General features: G+C 43.0%; 1 protein-coding gene across 1 annotated transcript in view; it reads left to right on the forward strand.

Annotated features, from left to right (window-relative positions):
* The first annotated feature begins 4,232 nt into the window (after window positions 1-4,232).
* pik3cb (phosphatidylinositol-4,5-bisphosphate 3-kinase, catalytic subunit beta) overlaps window positions 4,233-22,048 on the forward strand; it is a 41,862-nt gene continuing 24,046 nt past the window's right edge. The window contains exons 1-2 of the mRNA XM_026329584.1: window positions 4,233-4,493; window positions 13,864-13,943. The gene's annotated coding sequence lies outside the window, so the exon portion shown is untranslated. The remainder of the gene's footprint in view (window positions 4,494-13,863; window positions 13,944-22,048) is intronic.

The following is a 22,048-nucleotide window of genomic DNA, read 5'->3' on the forward strand; positions in this document are numbered from 1 at the left end:
GCTCGTCACGGTGATCTACGTGATGTTTGCAGTGACTGCTGATTTCTATCTTAACGAGCGAAACAATAGATTACATGCAATAATTCCTTAATAAGGCCAAAGAAGTACAATAGGGTGTGCTGACACGTTTGTAAATAGGAACCGTGCGTTTGTTCACTGGACCTCTGGTCCAAAGAGGTTCATCAAATGTCTAGAAATACCACGTCTATAAATATTCATCTATTCACTGAGAAAGACCATCAGCACTGACCTCTTTTTACCCTCCAGCCACCACTGGGCCACTTGAACGTCACAAACTGTCCGATCTGTGTTCAGATGAAGGGGGGTCCAGACTCAGACCTTCAGCTCTGTCAGTGTAGTTTCACTGAGCTGCATAACAAATGATGGGAAATGGACATTTTCTAACATGCACATGTATTTTCTTGCTATCACCTGTACGATAACCGACTTCACCAAACTAACAGGTTTTCACAACCTCCAAGTAAAAACTGGTTAGATGCCCACGGACCAGTTTGAACCATTTAGCAGCATTTGGCTGATGTGAATGTGGCGGAACTGGTTGGCTTATACTGTAAAGGGAAATGCGATAAAATGCTTCCGTTCTCTTGATTATGAGCTGCAAATTGCTTTGTCGGGATTTAAATGGCAAGTCTTTTCCCATCGTGCACTGATGGAGTCTATTTTTAAACCCCTTTCCTTTCTCACCCCCCTAAAAACTTCCGCAGGGCTGGCAACAAGAAGCTATTAGGATAGCTCTTCTCCTGTTAACATTCCAATTAATCAAAGATGAAACCAAATTCCCACTGGGATCATTAAGGGCCAACACCTGTTCTTCTGATACTGGGCTGTATTATAAACCAGTACAACCTCATGGTCAGGCTTTGGCTGACCTCTGGGGATGGTGGGAGACAATATAACTGCAAACATATCAACCCGCTATCAGTAAAAGACATATAACCTCAGTCGGATATGAATACCAAACACTGAGCTTAGTTCACCACCAAACAATCCCATGGCCTCCTATTTTATAGGGGTTCCTTGAATTTCACAACAGGGCAGTGCAGAGTCCAGTTGGGACACAAAGTGCATGAGAGATGTTTCACAAAGTTAATGACATATTCTTGGGTTAGGTCGCCTGGTGATTCAGTCACTCATTAGACTGTTATTGTAATAGCTTTCCATCCAACGTGTGTTACACAGATTCTGCTGACTTTAAGTCATATGGTTTGGGAAGTAACTCTCTCTCTCTCTCTATTGGCTATTATATACACATGCAAAACAGGAAGTTGGCCTTAGGCCTGACCCTCACCTCGCCTTTACGTATATGCCAAACCTAGCCCCAGGTCAGATCTCAGACACTGCAATCCAATTTCAACCATATTTCTTTCAAGCAATTACATACCTCTTGGCAAGGCCTCACAATTAAACAAATGATTATATTTTGATATCCATCGTTATACGCATTCGCATAAGGTACCCTTTCAAGTTAAATGTGCTTTTTATTACACGCTTATCATCTGTGATGTGATTATGCACAGTGTGGGTTTGGAATGAGTTAGGGTACATTAAATCAAATAAGAGGAGCTGTAATGGAAGCATGCTGGACCCAGGACTACACCACATAGGCTTCTCCCTTTGAGCCCAGCCTATGTTTAGCAAATTTCAGACAATGAAAACGTTATGAGGGGAACTCTGAGGGCGAGGCTCAACCCCTGCCCACCTAAGTAAAGCGCATGGGACATGACATGGCCTCTGTCACTGAAGAGCTGTACCACACGTATCTGTTGCCTGAGGTGATTGTTGAACTTGCACACATCTCTGAAAAATCTAGTTGTTGTCCTGACCATGGTCATCATGCAGAACTTTTCCAGCCTGTTGTGTTACAACGCACTGTGGCCAAGCAACATGCACCAACGACCCCGATGCTCCTCTGAAAGAGGAATAATTGCTTCTCTCCTGAGACTGGCTCCAGATAATACAAGCTCCACTGTGTGGGTCTTTGCTGCCCCCATGTGGCCTGAGAACGATGTTGTTTATATACTAAAAGAACAGTAAACAGTCTAGAAACAGCATCATCAACACCATCCATCCATCATCTGTACCCCCTTAGTCCTAACCAGGGTCCCAGGGATCAGCTGGAGCCTATCCCAGCTCTCTTTGGGTGAAAGGCAGGGGTCCACCCTGGACAGGTCCCCAGTCCATCACAGGGCCACATAGAGACAAACAACCTCACACACTCACACTCACTCCTATGGGCAATTTAGAGTCACCAATCAACCTGACATACATGTTTTTGGACTGTGGGAGGAAACCAGAGTACCTGGAGAAAACCCACACAAGCACAGGGAGAACATGCAGACTCCACACAGAAAGGCCCCTGATGGGTTTCAGACCAGGAACCTTCTTGATGTGAGGCAGCAGTGCTAACCACTAATCCACCATGCTGGCCAAAATCATAGCTACGATATGGAAAAAGAATGAATGAATAGTTTAACAGCCACCCAAGGCTTTTACACACACAGCCCACATGGAGTCTTGATGAATGAGCTCTCACACAGTTAAACCCTCTGGCTGTGACATTATCATGGACAGTGACAGGAATCAAGCCCAAAGCCCAAAGCGACTTAGCTACTTCTCAATGGAGGTGAGACAAGGACTCGTTTTTCAATAGTTGAACTTCTGAAGAATAAAAAGGTTTAAACACCAAAAACTAAAATACATGAATTTCCTGTCACTGACACCTGAATACACCTGAATACACCTGAATACACCTGAATACACCTGAGCACTTGTTAGTAACATCTGTACATTTTCCCACAACTGACAAGTCAAAACATTTGCTTTGCAAACCACCTTGAGTGGCGGCTGAGCCTAAACTTAAAGCCGCACATATAAACATATTTACGAAGTAACATCCCAGACGTCATGTATGTGCTGAACAATCAGTGCATTAATGTCTCCATCACACAGCTTCCATTGTTTCAGTGTCAGCATTCCTACCTTGGGTCCAGTGGATCCGTACCGTCCACACCGAGCTTCCCCATAAATCCCAACAGGTTTATCATCATATACACAACATAACGAAACAGCCAAAAACGGTTTGCTTCCGACCTCTTATAACCTCTGACCCCTGTGTCAAAGTTCCTCCCTACATGGTGCCTGCACCCAGTTACAAAGACTGACACCTAGTGAACCCAGCTGGGAACAACAGAGAAAACGCGCATCGCCAGGTGGCTCCTACATTGGGTTTGGTTTTAACAACTCTGAATAGACGATCTTTGTTAAGTCTGATGTATAAAGCTGTGACTCTGAACCACCGTAGTTTCTGTCTGATGCACCAGTGTTTACAAAGATGAATGAACTACCTGTCATACACATTGTACAGCATAGTTCTGCTGTAAATAACCATGAGTGTGTAATAATCCAAATGGCCACCAGAGGACAGCAAAGATATTATTTCACTGACAAATATGCGTTTGTGCATTTTCAGCCTTTAGATAACAGTTTTGCTCCATTAGACGTTTGAACACGAAATGAAAGGTTGATAACAGCTCAACGTTTATTAATAGGATCAAGTATAAATCCATTTCAATGCGATGCTGTTTTTAATAAATGCGCTGTTCTTCGTGAAAACATTGTTTTCCGGGTGAAAACGCTGCCCTGAAGTTTTGTACCGATGTGGTATGTGGTTGTTGGAAGAAAACCGGCTGCCCTCCAGGGCTGCATCAAACCCGCTTCAGTCACAGAATAAAACCAGCGGAAAGGGGATGTGGCTTTCACAATAAAAGCCTCACAGTGTCACATACGAAACGACATGCTCACAGTGAAGGGATGTTTCTAACAAATGTAAATGCAGGAACCATCAAAATAATAAACGCAGACCCTCATTTGATAGTTTAATAAAAGTGATAAATGCGTAATTGGCTATTTATCTGATTTGTTTTCCCCTTTAACGCAGAACAAGTGTGTTTAGATTTGTTTTACTTGAAGAAAGTGAGCACACACACTGTACTGTGATGATGATGATGATGATGATGATGATGCAGCCTAATTGAGAAACAAACCCTTGAGCTGCTGTAGAATAAATGTAGTAAATCCATAATGAATGAACATTTTCTACATCGTGTCTGTTCGTATCAGACATTAGCTGCTCTTTCATCTCAAGCTTCATAAAACCAAGTTTTGGATTTTCCGGGGCTTTTATTGTTGAGACGAGCGGAAGTCCTGTTTTTCTTCCGTCGTGTCTGACTTGACGTGGTGGCGACGAGCTGGCGGAGGAAAAGCGGCGGCGGTTCACCTTCTGAAATAGGTTAAACAGGAAGCCAGACTGTCCACCTGCGATATCCGTCTCACCTGAGCGGCGGCTCGTCACTGTCACGCAGTTTTTCCACGTGAAAGGATCCAGTCGTGAAGATTTAACGGCGGAACTTCCAGCTGTTTTTTCTTTCCCCCGGTATGTTGTTCAGCGACCTCACAGCAGAGACCGACTAAAGGTGAGTCCTCGGTTGTTGTTTCTAGGCGATTGATTTCAGCCCGTCACCTATTTCTCACCTGTCGAGTTAATGCGTCACGCCAAACTCCGCTTATCAATCTGTTCATTGCTTTTCAAATCATAGCGTCTCCCCGGGGATATTCACACCAGCCACATGTCACTTCCACATTCAAGCAGCAAACTCTTTAATTTTTAGACATTATTCAGGTAAATAAACAAGGATCGTTCACTGTTTAGTCCAGCTCGATGCTTCGTGGTGGGAAAGTTGATCAATATCGAGGTTTGTTTGGAGAATCTGCCGGAGACTGTGTCGGTTTGTTCGGGGTGAGAATGAGTTTATTGAGGTTTGTCCATGTGAGGACGCGTTGAGGCTGAAAACTGCAGTTTCTGCTGTTACCTTTTCCCGGTTTAACCACAGGAACACGTGTTAAATCTTCGTCCTGTTCTCTCTCTACCTGGACGCTGCTGAGGTTTTTATTAATTCACTTAATTCATTAATTTATGTGGTTTATAAAACCCCTTCAGCGACGGCCTCCTCTCTACATTCATTTTCATTTATAGTGAGGTCTGTCATTCATTCTGCTGAAGATCCTCTTGGTGTGTTTTTGTGACCCCTGTTTCCTGGTCCCCACTTTGGACAGCACTGGTCCATAAAGCCAAACTCAGGCCAAAGGGGCCACGGGGACTTTCTACTGACTCTGGGCTGTGTCACTGTTGCGCCTCTTGTGCTGTTGAGAAACCAACTGACAGCAGCCAAATAAAGAGGATGTGAAACTTTGGAGAGTAATTCTTGTAGTCAGGTTGTCTGTCATATTAAATTCATCATATTAAAGTTTTGGTTTTTGTTCCTTCAGACACAGGTGTTGGCAGAGGCCCTAACATGTTTCCTAGGGTGGTTGGAGACTAGTTTTATTTTGGGACCAGTGCTCGTTAGCTCTGTGACGGCCCCCTGCCTTTGTCCTGGTCTGCTCTGATCTAATTGCAGGGGTGGACTTATCAATCAGCAGCATGAGACTCACCTGGGCCCCCATGGGACACACCTTAGCCCCTTTGAGCCAGGTTGTTAGAAACGGGGACTTGCCTGGGATTTGAACCCTGGACCTTTGAGAACCGTTAGAAACTGTTATGATAAAACAGGCCGTTAGAAGAGCTTGGCAGGTGATCGCTGATTTGCCTACGTCTTTAGAAGTGCCATGATTTGGATTCGTGTTATGTGTCTATCAAACCAGTCATCTGATGTGTCAGATGTAAACTCACCTGTACCGTACCTGTACGGCAGGAAACTGTGACCGTGTCTGATTCAGTTTGTTTGTGCTGTGACTCAGTTTTCCTGTTAGTCCCTCTTCATCCAGAATGAGACACTAGACTGAACCACCACTGTCCAACCAACCGTCCACAGGGAGCAGGAGGGACAGTGTAACGTGGACAGGTGTCCATGTGCACTGTCACGTGCACTAAGATCAGCGGTGTGGTGATGTATATGTTAGGCTGCATTAAGCCGTCGTAGGGAGTGTGACAGGGCAAAGAGCAGAAATTCTTTGTGAATATTCTGGATTTGTGTTTTAAATTTAATTCTCCAGATGAACAAAAAACAAAGTTCAGTTATTTAACTATAAATAATTTCTGTTTCATTTCTCTGCAGTTTAATTACAGTAAGTATTGACAAACAGCACAAAGGGCTTTTCTCCTGTTTTACCCTGAAGCAAATGTTTGAAATGGGGAAACAGTTGTGGCTTCAGGGTATTTCCTGTGATGAGACTCAATCTGACATTTCACATTTTCTTAAACCTAAGTCACTCACATAATCTCGAAGGTGGTCTCACTCCTCGGTCGACCGGTTTCCTGTCGGCCCGGCTCATTTGAAAGCTGCACACACCAGTGTGCTGCCCCTCTCGGCTGGTGATTACTTAAGTCTTTTTTAGGAGAGAGATTCTCAGAGCCACACTGTGTTAGAAAAATGGAGGAGAATTTCCCAAGAGAATTGGCCAATATTTGCTGTTACTTTAGGTTTGTGTTGGCATGACACTACCACCTTAGGAAACAGAGCACTGTTGGCCAACTGGTGCGGACGGGGATGTTGTGTTGATCGGGGGATGGTCTTGGCAGCTCTGTTTTTTGGTGGTATCTGCTGTCAGGCCTCCTCTGAGGTAAAGTTAGGGAACGCTGATAAGGCTAACTGACGTCACTCTGCAGACCATCAGCCAACAATGCAGCTATTTACTCCAAGCCAGATTTAGTCCCAGAGCAGGCCTCTCTTGAGAAACTGGGCACAAATGAAAACAGGGTTCTAAGTAAGTGTGCACCAAGAAGAGTGAACAGTGGTGTAAAGCGAGGTCGGTCTCTGTGGAGGGTTTCGGTTTAGGAGTGAGCTACCTGAAGCGTAGCAGGTGTTTGTAGAGAGGGGAAGGTGGACTGCAGCTGGTCTCAGCGACCGACAGAAAAGTGAAATACTGAGGTGAAGACGAGAGAAAGGAGCCTCTTCGGTTCTCCAGGTCTTACAACAGAGCTCGTCACATCATCAAGGTGTCAGCATGTTTAAACGAAATACACACTCTGTTAAGTACGTACTTCAGCAGTGATGTTGGCCCTGCTCCCACAGGTTGGATTTCAAATGAAACAATGACTAAGATGTTGACTTTCAGCTTTAAGGTTGTTCTCATCCACACTGGGGGAACAGTGTGGGAAAGCTCTAACCCAGCACTTCCAACCTGCTTGGCATTGATTCATTTCAGACCCAGTGTGTTTGAGGACATGGTCTTGAACACCGTGTAGAAAAATGAAGCTTTAAAGAGGCTTCAGGAAAAAATAACAGCAGCAAGGCAAAGGGTGTAAGTCTAAGTCCGGAAGGAACAAATGAGAAAAGCTGTTTTGTGGAAGCTTAATATTTAAGGTGTTCGTGTGGTGTCAGACAGGCTCGGTGTTCGTTGAGGCCGTGGTTATTTTTGCCTTCTCTTTGACTTTCTGTTTCACTGATTGTCTGCTGCTGTGTCTGAGCAGCGGAGCAGCAATATGTAGATAAAATGCTCTGTTTCTCAATGTATGTCTTAAAAAAACACGTTCATATCAACGCCTACACTTTTTTTTTTTCCCATGAACCTTTGTAATCTAGTTGTATGTTCCTTTGTCTGAGTGAAACACCTGTTTGTGTCGTAGCTGTTGTCACCTATTATATTTGCACAATCCCAGTTATCCTCCTTTTCTCGCTCTTTCTGTCTCACTCACATTTCCTGCTGTAATCTCCCATCATTTCAATGAAGGCTTGCGTAACATCAGCTCAGCGTAATATGAAAGAGAGAAAGTAAACGTCTTTTTTTTTTTTCCTTCTCTATGCGTGTGTCTACACAAGCTTCCTTTCACAATGTTGACTCTCTTACATGATCACACTTGTATGTTTTTTTTTTTTTTGTTTTGTTTTAAAGCCCGACAGTCTCATCAGGAAAGAGAACGTTCAATATTCACTTCATCTAAATGCACGTTTTACTTTACAGCATATTATAAAACATACATGGAAATTGGCTTAGCAAGAAATGTGACTGACTGTGAAATGAGAGCAGTTTGCTGGAATTCTCCACTTTGGTGCACAGCAGGTCAGGACCTGCCAAGGAATGCAGAGAAGACAGCAGGAGAGAGATAGAGGGAGATGAACCAAGAGAGAAAAGCCAGAGAAGCTGCAGCGAAACATACGAGGGAGAAATGTTAAATGTCGTCTTTAACTAATGGCTTCTCTACTTCATTCCCTGTGAAGGTGCATTAAATGGTACTGAACTAGATCCAGTTAGTCATGTTTAATGTGGAAGTGCCACATACCAGCTCGGGGCATGAGAGCATCCCTCTGCTCACTATCGAATGAATCTACGTTGTTGCAGCAGCGAGCACAGTCTCTCTCTCTCGAGTCAAATGTGAGCGACGATTGAAAACACCAGACTTTGTTGTTGGCATTGAAACAGCATCTAGAGACGTTTGTGTTTGTACAAAGGGAAGGTGTCAAACTTCTGTAATTGCATAGTGTTGACTTGGCTTCTAAACAGCGTTGCATTCAGCAGCTCTCCTCTCTGAAAATCAAACCTTTTTAACTATTATTAGAAATGTTCACAAAAAGTGAGAAGGTTCCTGACGTCGTTCCTCGTTATCTTCTCTAGCCTGCCTGTTCCTTAAAGTGGAGATCACCGAGTTGTTCTGCCAGTGAGATGCTCAATAAGGATGGTAGCAGTATAAAAACATGTTTATTAGCAGTGATTTTGAGTTTGATTGGTCTTAATGGGATTGTGATACTCTAAAGCTAAAGCTAATCTGAGCTGTGGATCCACATTCCTGCCTGTATGAAAACATGCCGGCGATCATTTGGCTAAATCTGATTCTAAAACGAACGTTTTCTAAAAATCCACAGTGGCAGAATTAAAATATGATGAATCCATTTCATGCACAGGCTCCACCAGATGGTTATTGGTCCGTATTTGCGACATGGATCGATATTGGATATTAAAGTATCTGTTATCACATTTAATATAATGCTATCTATAGCTCCAGCATGGATCATAAGATTGATTTACTTTATTGATCGTCTAGTAAATATATGATAAGTAACAGGATGGTGCCTTGGACACAGATATATGAGACTTGATATGAGGTTCAGACTGTCCATCACTCTCCATCTTGTTTAAGGTGAAATGTTTATTTAGGCTACAGGTGAGACTAGATGCACATTAGTCAACAAAGCCCAACAAACACCTACTGTGTGTTTACATTTGTTTTTCATTAAGGAAACAGGTGTAACCTACTTCAGACGAATGACATTTGGAAATTATGTCACAGCGATACGATGCACAGCAGGTTGTTTTTTACAGAAAATATAAAACCCACTTGAATCTACTTGGTTGTATCTCTCGGTTATGAAGCACATGGCTGAGTAGTAATTGAAGTCTCCTGGTCGTTTTAAGTGCAGGTGCTCAAACTCAAATGTTCAAATAAACACTAGAAATCCCATTTATCATAGTCTGTATCTAAGCCAAGATAGAGAAGAACCAGATGTTCTTGTGTTTAATGGGCTATACAGAAACATAACAGGCACCTGTGGTTGCTGGGATTCATCCTCTTTACATATTTGGCTTAATGCAGTAACCACACCAGCGTCATGTTATGCTGACACCCCAGGGGGTCCGGCCGTGACACTGTAACCTGAGAAGCCCAAACCTCAGCTTTATGTGTCTATGGTAACTTTTCCTCACGGTGCAGGTCCCTGTCTGCATCTGCTGATACCTGCACAGCTGCTGTGAGCACCTGTCGAGCCTTGGGATATCTTAGCATCGCGTAAATGTTAACGTAGTTTTCTGTTTAAAGACGTGATAGATGCCAGGGGTTGCTTCTCTAAGCTTTACCTCTGCATGAAAATTGTCACACCTGCAACTGAGGACAGGTGTTAGTGTCCTCATAAGAACTGTAAAATGAGCACTGTCTTCACTGGCTTCTAATTAGTTTGGCACCAAACGCCTAGAGACCTTTAATCGGAAGTGTGTTAAATTGCAATCAATGTCCTCTAACTTTTTTGTTGTCCTAGTCATGTCTGGACAGTCTTGAGGAGCAGCCCTCATGGGCACTGCTAGGCTGTGACACAAATTTAATGTAGGTGTCAAACTTCTGTTTTCATCACGTTTGCACACTGGTCCCGAAACAGAGAATCGTTAGAAAACATGTGGCTGCAAAACAGTGAATAAATGTTTCTGAGCCCTGCAAAAAAATAAATAAATAAACTCTATTATCACAATTTGATCCGTTGGCTCATTCATGTGTGTGAGGAGCCAACAGGAAGTCACCTGGCTCAGTCATCTGAATCTCTGCTCGACTGCAGAAGGACACGAGTGCAAACGCTCTGTGTGCCCAAAAACGTAGGAGTGTGCAGAACATCTGGGAGATTTTTAGGGAGGAACGAAGACGATATTTTTTGGGATCATGCGCCACTTAGCAACTTTCACTGGAATCTGCCATTTTGTTATTTCTGTATCTAGTTCTCCTCAATGCGCCCGTGGTTTTTGTTTTCTCTCACACTCTCACGCTTCTGTTTTCCTTCCACCTGTAAAAAGTGTATGAAATATGACTGATTCCAGCCAGACTGTAGTATTTATGGGGTTGTCCTCAATTGTACCAGTGTATGGGTAGTGTGTCTCTGTTTGTATGTCTCCAGAGTGATAAGCTGTCCAATACCTCAGGCTAAGACAAACCTTTGCTCAGTCACACAGCCAGAAGGTAACTGATTTACAGCGTTGGAGAAGATCTTTGGAGAATACACACAGACACACTCCACCCACCTAAGGGCAGCCTCATAACAGCCGCTATAAATAGAGATGGAGGCAAGTGGCTGAAGAAAGAGAGAGAGAGACGGAGGGAAGGAGTTGGTGAAGCCCAGGGCTGGACACAGACACTAGAAAGTGACGCACAGTTTGAAAGACTTTATATAAAAATACTTGGAGCGTTGCTGTGATGACAGTAAACCTAATCTTTGTGTGTGTTTCTCATGTTTCTCTGGAGGGTTATAAACATCCCACTGTGCTACCGAGTGGGTGTGTATTGTTTTTAGAAATGGCTGGACAGCGCTCTTTTGTTTACGGTGCAGCAGTGATGACGCATGGTCGGAAGTAATGGCCCTTCAGACCACACTTGGCTTGAGGAGTGTGCACGGGTGCGTTTGGAACCGTTCACATGTTTTGACTCTACCTAAATCATCTTTACTGGACATTGTTTTAGTGCGTACTGTAAGTTTGATCTCTTCCCCTTCTGAGAAGCTTTTATTTCTCATTTATGACCATGTGCTGTTAAAAAGAAACAACTAAAACTTAGTTGAGATAAGTTATCCATCAAAGTGCTTTGGAAAGTCCCACAACATAAGTGGAGATGTCTGTTATTTGTTTTAGCCAGTGTGTTGGCGTGTTACTGTCTTTATTTACATGTAAGCCCTGGGGTTAAGTCATTTCCAGGTACAGCGATACAGTGTCAGAACAACACAAGCACTTCAGGGGATTTGGTTTAGTGTGCACCTGTCAGGGCCTGACTGCCCACCTGTTTACAGCTGCACGTTATGACAAGGTCATAAGGAAAGTAAGGAGTGAAAGCATGTTTCCCCAGTGACCGACCTATGTGACCGACCAAGGATAGTGCGTGTGTGTGCGTGTGCGTGCGTGCGTGTGTGTGCGTGTGTGTGTGTGCGTGCGTGTGCGTGTGTGTAGGTGCTCCAAGGTGAGGGAGAGTTGGTGTTGAATGCTGATGAATCCCGAGTCATTTTTGGATTGTGCATTCCTCACATTCCTTTACCAGAGGATGGGTGGAGGAGAGGAAGGGTGGGTGGGTGTGTGTGCGGCGCATGCATGTGTGTGCATGCATCTGTGTGTGTGTCAGAGGGTACGTGCAGTAGGTTAAATCCTTTTGCGCAAGAAACCACACTAGATGCACATGAAGCCGACATCACTAACGACTGCTCTGTTTATTGTGGTGGAAGTTATTTTCCAAGTGGAATAACTTGAGATTAGCAAAAGGCTTTAGTTCCTTAACAAACTGGTGCAGTGTCCGTCTGTAGTTAACACACACTTCATGCTACAAATTCAGCGTCTGCAGCAAAGTTACCACTGAGGAAGAAAGAAACTAAACTTATTTAACTTGAGCAATGAGAGATTTGACCGGTGTGTTTTATTAAAGTCTCTAAGATGCAAAAAAACTGTCATGTTAAGGTTTTATTTAGTTGACTTTAAAAAAAAAAAAAAAGTATTGTCCCAAAATGAGAAATTACAACTTAAAGAGCCAAATGCTTAGAAATGTGATGGTGTAACTGTCATTACAAAACAACTAGTGAACCCTTTGTCTGTCGTGCACTTCTAGGGTTTTTTCTTTTTCTGTCATAGATACACCCATAAACACTAGTTTGTGTGTGTGTGTGTGTGTGTGTGTGTGTGTGTGTGTGTGTGTGTGTGTGTGTGTGTGTGTGTGTGTGTGTGTGTGTGTGTGTGTGTGTGTGTGTGTGTGTGTGTGTGTGTGTGTGTGTGTGTGTGTGTGTGTGTGTGTGTGATCATGTGGCACTTTGATCTGAACCCAGCTAAGGAGTTAAGCATTGACTCTCTGTGGCCTGAGATTTTATGATTGTGTCCAACAACCCGCTTCCTGGAACTGGTCTTCCTGTATTTTACTAGTAGAGTCTACACAAAATAAATTTCATAACCCAGAGTCTCATTCCTACAAATTTACTTGTGACCTACTGTAAATGAATAAAAAAAAAAAAAAAAAATCACTGTCTGAACATGAAATTTTTCCGACTCACACACAGTCACCACAGTTGTTTTTGCAAGCATCTACGTGTCACACCCTGGTAAACGAGATAGAGCGTCTTAACCACAGTAAACAGGAAGTTTACTGGCCTGGGAGTCTGTGCATTGTGTGTCATCAGCATGTATGACCTCTCTGTGTGTTTTTACCCACAGTAGATTTGTTTACCATAACTTCCGTTTCGCATCTTGATTTCCATAGATGTCTCTTTGAGCTGTAGGCAGATGGTACTGATGGAGAGGCCTGTGCAATTTGTCTCCACATACAGATGTCCCGTCACTACACTTCCTGTTCCCTGACTTCCTATTTATAATCAGATTTGAGTCTTTTTAAATAAAGACGTTTGTTGACCCGTATGTGAATAAAATGAGATTTGCAGAAACAAAACATTTACAGTTGTCATATGAACATGCACTAGAATAAAAATCCAATCACAAGGTTTGGATTTGCATGCAGTGTTTCCTCATAGTCACTGTGATAACATTCTTATACTCTGACATCTCTACATGCAGTCAGGTGGTGAACATGATCAAAATGATAAAGATGAATCAAATGCTTTTTTTTGGTCATTATTCAAACCATCTTGCTCTGACACATGTTTGTTGTTTCAGTGTTGACTGTTTTACTTTTCAGTCTATCCAGAGATTGAAAAAAATGTCTCACAGATGAATAATCTTGTTCAGGCAAAAAGCTTTCTCTATTTCTAAAGTTATCTCCACCATGACCTTGAGATCAGATATCAATATTTAGATGGTAAGAGAAGAGGGGTCAGATAGGGCACTTTCCTTTGAGCCCCGTGTACTTTGTGTTGTCTGATCTCAAATGACAGGGCACTGGGGCCTCTTAGAGCGAGCAGGAGCCGACAGCAGGTGATGCCACACACGTATTTGGTGTCTTTCCTGTGGAACTGAACTCATCTTGCTCCGTTTCCAGTCTTTGCATTGAACTTTCTCACTTTGGCCTCACACACAGTACGAGAACACACATGCTTGAAGAAACTGTGGGCCACATTTTGCAGTTCCCCCTCTCTCTCCCCTAACGGTCACTTTGTTTCGTCCTCCCATCAGATGGAAGGTCCCAGAAGATATCCAGACACCCCCAGCGAGGAGAAGAGGCGCAGGAAATAGGAGACTTCACGAAACAGCAGGTAAAACCTCTGTTGTTGTGAATCTGGGCCTTTTGTTACTTGTAATTATCTTGACCTACTTTACCTGTGAAGCTACTGTGTGTTACTGTGTGAAAGCGGGAAAGGAAGGCAGGAGCACTGGCTTGGCTGGAATCTGGGAGAGTAGGCCTCGTCCTGACAGGCAGGGAATGTGTGGAAGTCGGCCAGCGCTAGTTTCATGTCAGAGATCTGTAACACCCCCCCACAGCTGTAATGTACAGGCTTTTACTCTCAGAGGCCACTTTATTAGGTACACCTGCACAATGCCATACAATCTAATAGTGCAGTATTTACAAAACTCACTGTGTGTATATGAATTGTTTATATCTATATATCTGTTGTTTTTAACTGTAGTAAGTAGCTGCCCAGTCGACAGGGCCTTTTTTTTTTTCTAGAACACGTGATGATTGGATAGACGTTAATATAAATTTAACCATTTAAGTACTGACCCAATTTGACAGTTCAACTCTAATTTTCACTCTTCATTAGTCTTCAGCTCTGAAAATCTCTGACTTGCTGCTTGTTTATCTGTGTTTCAACCGGTGATTGGAAAAATAAAAACTGCTGTATTCAGGAAATTGACATTATAGGACAAAAATATTCAGAGTAATATTAAATATTAATGTAAAATGTGTTCCAGCTTCAGAGTCAAACAGACTTGACGTCCAGATATAATACTTTATATATGAGGTAGGAGAGGTGCAGCTTTGACATCTATCAGCATAATAACCACATTTCCTGCCGTCAATCAGCACCGGTGGCCAGTAACCACCAATAATTGGTGCAGATGCCTCCCACTTGCACTCTCTGTTTGTCTCCCCCTTCCTTCACTCCTACTCAAATATAAGAAAAATAGCTCGATTCAGTTCCTCCGTCCATGTCCTGTCTCTGGTGGTCTCCCCACCAACACTGTGACGTTATCACCATGAGCAGAAGGTGTTTTAATAGCACAGAGACATTATCACGTTGCGTGTTATTAAAGAAATGAGGAACATCTTTACTGTTTGTTTTTGGTTTTTTTTCTTCCCATAAATGACGTAATCTCTTTCTCACTTTGAGTATTAACATCAAGCAGTGTGTTGAAACCCCTCGACTCACACAATCCCAGGAAACCCTGCCCTCGGACACATTCTTAGGAGTGTGTTTGGGTGGCATTATGCTTATGGCACTGAACTTGCTTCCTGAGATATCACAGTTTGTGTATAATTAGAGTTGCTGAACAATGGAATATGTACTGCTACAGATATCTAATTATAAATGGAGGCTGCAGAAAGGCAGTTTACTTGCGTTCTGTATTTCCTATCTGCATTGATTTTTGTGGGTGACACTGGCTTGTGTGTGCTTTAATAGTAAAGCAGAGAGAGAGATGCTGTGGCATCACATACAGACAGATGGATGGATTTCCAGTCCATAAACTGGAGACAGGAGCATCAGCAGACTGCTAGTGTTCCCAGTAACCCAGTCACCTCTATGGTGAGATGATGGTCAGGGCCAAAAAATCGCTGCCGTTTCCAGTCTGTGTGTGTCATTCAGTGCCATTGTGTGGGCCTTTGTTTACGAGCGAGATAAATGGTGGTTTGGCAAGATGCTGGCAGACAAATACTGAAAAAAATCAGCTGTGTGTGTGTGTGTGTGTGTGTGGGAGCAATCCCTGCAACATTCACAACAGCTCTGTGTTATTTTTGTTCATTTCTCTCCAGTCTTGCCACAGTTTCATGACATAATCCGCAGCTGTGGCCCTGTGGAGCTCGTGTGACAGGCCGGGATTTTATTGAGATCTATTTTCAAACTTCCCGTTTTTTACGAATCTTATTGCAGAGTCGTGCCCTTTACCAGTGACCTTACACCCTCCGTCAACTCTGTTCCTCTGCTCCAGTTGTTTTTCATGTGGCTCTATCAGTCTGTGGTGTAGCTGTAAATGATGTTGGCACCAGCGCTAAAGAGTGGGTGAAATAATGGCAAGTATACCTGAAACTATTAGGCCAAGTTTAAAAACTGAAAAACAAGTTGCAGGAGATAATGAGATTCATAAACTGTGTTGGATATTTGGTATTATGGGGCTGAGGTGGTGACGGTCGGTTAAAAACAGGTTTGCTTTAAGTAATTAAGTAAAAGAAAGTTTAATACTGTCTTCAGAAGTAACACATTGACCTTAAGAGATTAAAACAAGAGCGTCCACAACATTGTGACTCAGATGATAGTTGTTCATTGTTTCCTCTTTGTCAGAATTTCCAGGGAAAGCTTCCTCTGTCCTTTTAAAAAAAATAAAAAGGAGCTGTTGTTTCAAATGGAACAAAGGCTCCTCCTTATATCATCCTCATAGAGCAGCTGCTGGTGCACCATCCCACTTAACGTCAAAACAGGAGGAACCATGTTGGCCACCTCAGCATATCAGTGCATGCATCAGTGCATTGGATGCTGAGTCAAAGGTGTGAGGAGTTTAGGTCCCAAACCCTCCAGTTATTCAAATATCATTTGTGAAGAGAAGAAAAATGAAGTAGCCTTTTAATATAGTAAGAAAAATCAATTAATTGTTTATTGGCATCCAAAGTTTAATAGAAGAAACAGTTTTTTGTTTTTCTTTTGATTGACTGTCGAGCGAACAAACTAAACATTAGTAGTCTCTGTGTGAATGTGCCTCCGCTTCATTTCCTGTTTCATATAATCAGTTATTGTGATAAACTTTGCATATGTGGCTTTTTTTTCCTGGAGGTTACTTGTCCCTGTGGTGTGAGTGCGTCACAGCTTACTTTGAATAATGATCTGTTGTGATAAGACTTTGCATATTCTTTAGCTTTTCAGTAAAGGTGTGGTGAACTTGAGCTATGTTTGGGCATTGTCTCTTTGCCTGCAAAAAGTAGCTGGTGCACTCTGTGTTTACTGTAACGTTGAAGGCTTGGCCTTAGAAATCGGGTTATTTGCATCAACTATTGTCGGTGGCGTGCGTTGGCGTGTGAACATCACTGGAAGTGTGACTAAGTCGCATCAAACTGCAGATCCCTGACTGCAAAAAGTCCAGTAAATCATGTGAGTGGAGCCGTTTGCTGTGGGAGGGCACTCACCAGGGCCATGTGACCTCATTGCCCCCTGTAGCCTCTGTGTTTTTACTGGAGCTCAGTGTGCGTTTGAGGCCTAGCTAGTAGGGCTTTGTGTGTCTGAGAGAGAGAGAGAGAGAGGGGGGGGGGAATGTTGGAGGGTGGGGGTGGTGGTGGTTGTGAGGGTTGATGGGGACAAGGGTAACACAAGGACAGTGTTTGTGCAGGGCACGGGACCGTCCTTGCTGGCACACATACAAACTTACACACACACACTTGCCAAAAACAGAGGCTTATTGTGGACGCTCAGCTCAGTTGGGTCCACCCACTACAGTCACACATTGTATCACACTGCCTTTCTATCACTCTCTCACTATCTACCACAAATTACTCTGGTTATTTTTCCTCTCTGTCACTTCCTTCCACAGTGTTTTAAACTTTAATTTAAGTTTCTGTCCTTATCATGACTTCACATTTTATACTTCCCTTGTAGGACTAGTTCATCAGTCCCATTTTGCTTCATCTTTCCTTCTCTCCTGCTTCACGATTAGACGCCTTTTTCCGGTCTCCCTCCGTCTTCCTTCCGTGCCCTCTTTCCTTCTCATCTCTGGGGGAGGCGTGAAAAGTCTTACACGTGAGTCATGGAGACAGATGCATGCGAGTGCAGCTTATTTTTGCCTCTGTGTGTAGCCTGTGTGCTTCTCCTCACTTGTCTTGTGTCTGTGAAGTGAATCGGGCTCTGTGGAACATCACACTTGCACATCTGATTTGCTCAGCCGTCGCTCTCTCACCCCTGCTCCTCACATACTCAGACGGAGATGGAAGCTAACAAAATGAATTCATAATCCGTGTTCAGTATGCACAAGGATTATTTAGTCATATTCTTTTGAATTACCAACAATGCAATTGCTCCCTCTAATTCTAACCTCTCCTCCGCACTTTACTTTGTATTGCCCAAGTAGGAAACATGCTCTGTTTCACTGCCGCATCAGTGCTCTCAGCGTGATGACACGGAGGTGTAATTATTTCCTTCCTTTACTAAAGATATGTTAACTGCTTCTTTGGCAGACCACCTGTCAGTTTGAGGGGTTATTAGGCAGCAAGAGAACGTTCAGTCCTTGAGGTCGATGTGTTGGAAGCAGGAAAAACCCACCGAGTGACTTTGAGAAGGGCCAGACTGTGGTGGCTAGAGGACTGGGTCTTGTTGGGTGTTTTCGGTCTGCAGTGGTTAGCACTGACCATAAGTTGTCTAAGGAAGGACAAACGGTGAACCGGCATCAGGGTCGGGGAGCCCGTGATGACGAGGTTGGCCTACCGTAGATTAAATGCTTAAAATAACCTGTAAATCCGATCAGGTGCTCCAAGCACCAAATACCAGGAAACTGCAGCCAAACCAAAAGACTGAACCTGCTGTACATGATGATAATAACACAGTAAAGTCAATCAGTAGATATTTTGCTAAACCTTTTCATTTTAAGGTCATGATTCTTATTATTTATGCTATTAGCAGTTGGTGCACACAGGGTTTTAGCATGAACCTAATAATGTATCACATTTTGTATCATTACCATGATGCATAGACATCCAACATAATAAAACAGGCCTGTAATACGTCTGATCTTCAAGAAGCTGCTGGTTAAATAGTTAAATTTGTGTCTAAAATCTTCTGAAGTGTTGTGTCCTCTGGTGTAAGTGGTTCTTCGCCATCGCTCTGCTGTTACTCCCACACATACGGTGCTTACTCAGGCATGACACAGTTCGGTGTGGACAGTCTGTGCTGGGCAGGTCCAGGCTGATGCTGCCTCTGAGTGGAACTTGTGAGATCATGTTTTTTGACGTGGAAAGTTTTGGTACGTAATTCGCTCGGTGTTTCGAGTGCTAGAACGCAAGAGGGGCATGGTTGCTAGGCAACTGGTTCCAAAAGATGAACGTGGCCCTGTTTTGCTTTTGAAAAGTGGTGAGCGATTATGGTTTCTGCATTTGCTCACCAGTGGGTTTGGTCAAGTGATGTCAGTGCAGGTGTTTCCCGTCAGTTGTGAGGAGGCGCAGCACCTGCTGTGAAATATCTGGAAGGGTTGGAAGCCACAGATTAGCTGTGGGCAGCAGGACAAATGCATGTCCACAAAGTACTACAGGAAATCCTACAGAAAAAGGTTGTGTGCAGTAAGTAATACACTCTGTACTACGTTGGGTATCCTTTCGAGACTACAGACACTCACAGAAACTATATATGGGCCTTGATTTACAGACTGTGTAGGCAGATGACCAGCATGTGCTTATTGAAGCAAACGTTTACTTTCATTAATGTATGAGCAGCCGTGCAGGAACAATCACAACAAAACTGATGTGTTAATTAATCTGACTATTTAAATTTGAACTATATGTTCACAGCTGCTGTGAACATACAGATGTGCAGCGTATATGTGAGCGCCGTTTCCCTTCCTGTTCCCTGTGTCTGTCTGTCCTGCTCCGTCCTTAATCCACTCGGCTAATGGCTGCATCAACTGAACGACCTGGTCCTTCTGATGAAGATGCAGAAATGGGAGACACGGGGCACATTAAATCACCCAGTGTCAGACTGTCACTAGCAAACTCGCCCTGTGACAGTCTGTCTGGCAGAATGACTTATTATGATGTCATGGACAAACCTACTTTGACGTGTTGGTGTGCAGTGTCACAGGAGATTTTCAGACCAGGCTGTTTAATGTAGTGGGATGTAACTTTAACTCTGTGTTGGTTTTGGTTTTGGTTTTGTTTTTGTTTTTTTCCTTCCTTGCCTGTGGCGTAACCATAGTTAACGGATTAGATATGATTAGTGTCACAATAGACTAATGGCCATGTAACGAACGTCACGTTGATTCCAAGTGAGTCTATAACCTTCACAGTAACGCAGCAGGATGTTCAGCCTTGCTCAGCACAAAGATGCCTTAGAGGAAACATTATGTCATAGTTCATTATACAAGATGAACGTTCATGATGGAGTCATGATTGTTATGGTACAGTGATGCTGTGGCAGCTAATCCCCCCCCCCTTTCCCCTCTGCCGCCGACCTGATAACAGTAAGATGGTTGAGAAAGCTTCCTGCGTTGAGTTGAGTCATCCTTCTGCTGCAACCAGAGATTACTGACATGCTGGTGAGATGTGCAGGTCTGAAGGCTCCAGCTCAGACAGGAAACAAACAAAAACATTGTTGAAGGAAAAGAAAATGTGGTTTTAAAATGTAGGTATGAGAGGAACATGCTGTATCTACTGTATCTGATCCATACTACACTGTAAGGTGGGTTCAGACAGAGGCTTGCTTTACTTTATTATCATGTGTTTGGCAGCTGTAGTTTTATTCATTGTACCTACAGGGATGTAGTGAAATTATACATCCTTGAGAGAAATATCCCAAGATTTGCTTTACTGTGTATGGAATCACATCCCCTCACAAATTCACTGTAATTTCAATATTTTCTGTCATGATAAACAAATTTTATATCCCACTGGTAATCTGAGCAGTGGATTATTTTTAACTGTTAATTGTTCATTTGCATAAACATATTGTTGTTGTGCACAAAAGCTATGCCAAGATATTTTGTCTTCTACACTAATTGATAAGATTATATTGCTTTAGTTTAGTAAATGTCAATAAACAAGTCTGCAGGAATAAGAGCAACAGCCTCTCTCTGATTCAACTTGGATTAGCTTTTTATGAATGACTGGCCAGGACTTTGGCTCTGGTTGTTGTTTGTCATTCATTTCCTGTCTGCAGTCATTGCTTCCTGTCTGAGAAGTGGGCGAGTGCCCACTGTGTCACTGGAGGTGGTTGGTGTGATGGAGCTCTCTTAGCTCTCCGGATGCATTTAGCTTCCAAGCTTAGAAAAACACACCAACACATTCACTTCATATTTTCTCCCACAGACTGGATGGAGATAATTTGACCTTCCTGTGAGATTATTTTTACGGTGGTTTGGATTCTGAGGCATTTCCTCATTTCTACTTTTGAGCATGATGCATCTTTCTCTTTTTGCAGGAAACGACACTCAAAGGAGTATTAGATGTTTCGCCGCAGATAGACCTGATCCCTGTGGAGGAACGTGAAATAACAAATCAAAACATTAAGTGGTGCATTAGAGCAGCAGCAAAAAGCCACAGTAAATCAAACTTAAAATGACCTTTGCTCTTCAATGTGTTTACTGTCTCTGGCCTCCACCTATGTCCACTCCTAAATGCAATAAGTACTAGTAGTGCTCAAATGGTGACTCACTGTCCAGCCACAGTATATGGAAACACACCCCAGCTGGCTGTTTATCCACACACCAGCCAGACAGACACACACACACACACAGCTTTTGTTAACCTACAAGCCAACACACACAACAAAACACAACAGTGTGTTGTGCACAATGCTGCAATCACTATTACCTGTTGCATGTTTTTTCATAATCACTGTGGTCGAAGAAAAACAAAACACTTACTGATATACTGTCTGCTGCTGCTCGGAAACATTTCAGTCTGCCCTTGCTGCTTCATTTAGCTCTGTTGGGTTGCAGATTCATGAGTGGCGTTTTAATTCTGGGCCTTTGTGGTTTGTGGTTGAAAGCGAAACAAGACATCTCGTGGTGGCACTATTGTGCCAAAGGTAGTGGGCTGACTATGAACTTTAAAATCATGTAATAATAAGATTAGGTCTGTGGCTGTGCATGATGATTGCACATTGATTCATCTGTTGAGTGTAATTTATTTATAAAATGTCAAAAAAAAAACATGAAAAATACCCATAAATTAAATAAAAATTTAAAAAAGGCAGAACTAAGGTCCTTAACAATAATCTGAACCAGCCAATATTTGGCAGTTCTGCTTCTTAAATGTTTGTCCATTAATCGACTCATCAGTTCAGCGCTAAGACGTGAGACTATACAAAACACCATCCCACAGACAGAGACATATGCTTACTCAGGCAGTCTCTGAAGGGCAAGTATGAGTGTTTTCATTTACAGGAAAACAGTGATTGTAGTACAGAGATCATCGGGTCTACGATCTTCCCTAAAATTGATATTTTTAGCAGAA

The sequence above is a fragment of the Mastacembelus armatus genome, chromosome 13 (assembly GCF_900324485.2).
Source record: "Mastacembelus armatus chromosome 13, fMasArm1.2, whole genome shotgun sequence".
Lineage (NCBI taxonomy): Eukaryota > Metazoa > Chordata > Actinopteri > Synbranchiformes > Mastacembelidae > Mastacembelus > Mastacembelus armatus.